Raw genomic sequence first — 1,181 nt, forward strand, 5'->3', positions numbered from 1 at the left:
TTCTTTAGCTTTATGGTGAATCACCTATGATCTGATGTGAATGTGGGCAAGTGACATAACTCTCTGACCTCAGTTTCTGTATCTGTCTATTTCACTGAATTCTTGTGAGGATCAAATAAGATAAGTGTATATGATAACCTGAAAAAAATGAACTCATTTGGTTTTTAGGTTACTCAGTACAAGCCTCAGTTTATTGTCAAATCGATGAGTGCTTTGAAGAGTTCAGTAGATGGAACAGTAATTCTGTTATGGGGGTATACTTTAACTTTTGTAAAAAAAAAAAAAATTTACCCATTCTCAGCAATCCAGAGCACCAAAAAATGAAAAGTTTGGTGGAATCAGTTAAGACTTAAAGGTTTTGGAACTTGTTTCCAGTCTTGCGAAGTAGCACGTATCTTGGCAAGCATTGGGCCTTTAGGTATATCTCGGGTGGAGATTTTTTTTTATGCAGGAAACTTCCAGAATCTGAGGGGATTCCCAAAGAGGAAAGAGAATTTCATTCTAGCAGAACCGAAGGCATTCAGAATGAGGCCTTTATTATTGGCAGATATGATAATGGTGAAGGTTGAAGGGAGACAGATACCATCTTAAAAGTTACCTGAAGAGCCAGTCCTTCTGCAGAAAGATAACAAGCAAAAGATACATTTAAGGAATACAGCTCCACCACAAATTAAATTTCTTTTACCGAAGCCAAATTTGATTGCCTGGAGAATCCCAGGGACGGGGGAGCCTGGTGGGCTTCCGTCTGTGGGGTCGCACAGAGTCGGACACGACTGAAGCGACTTAGCAGCAGCAGCAGTGAACACATGCACACAGAGTTTTATTTTCCTATGTGGTTCAATACAATGAGGTCGACCTAACCTCTTTCCCTTCCTTGTTTCTAAACACTTCTACTTGGTGCTTTATAGATCACGTCTTTCATCAACAAAACACCTTGTACACCTTGTATCTCTGACCTCTTTTCAAGATATGCACTTCATCTTCTAGATCCAACTAAAACTTGGCTTTCCCTTGGAGCCCTTGATTCTTGTGCATCCCTCCCATGTAAGGGTGGTTTCTTCTATACCTTGTGTATCCCTGGGCCCAAGGATGGAGTAGCTGCTTCTCAATTCTTGCAGCCAATTCCAAATCATTTTTCTTTCTTAATTTTCTTTGAGATTCCAGAATTTTGTTCCACATGC

Source organism: Moschus berezovskii, chromosome 10 (assembly GCF_049115385.1).
Source record: "Moschus berezovskii isolate FMDL1 chromosome 10, NW_MosBer_1.0, whole genome shotgun sequence".
In the NCBI taxonomy this organism is placed as follows: domain Eukaryota; kingdom Metazoa; phylum Chordata; class Mammalia; order Artiodactyla; family Moschidae; genus Moschus; species Moschus berezovskii.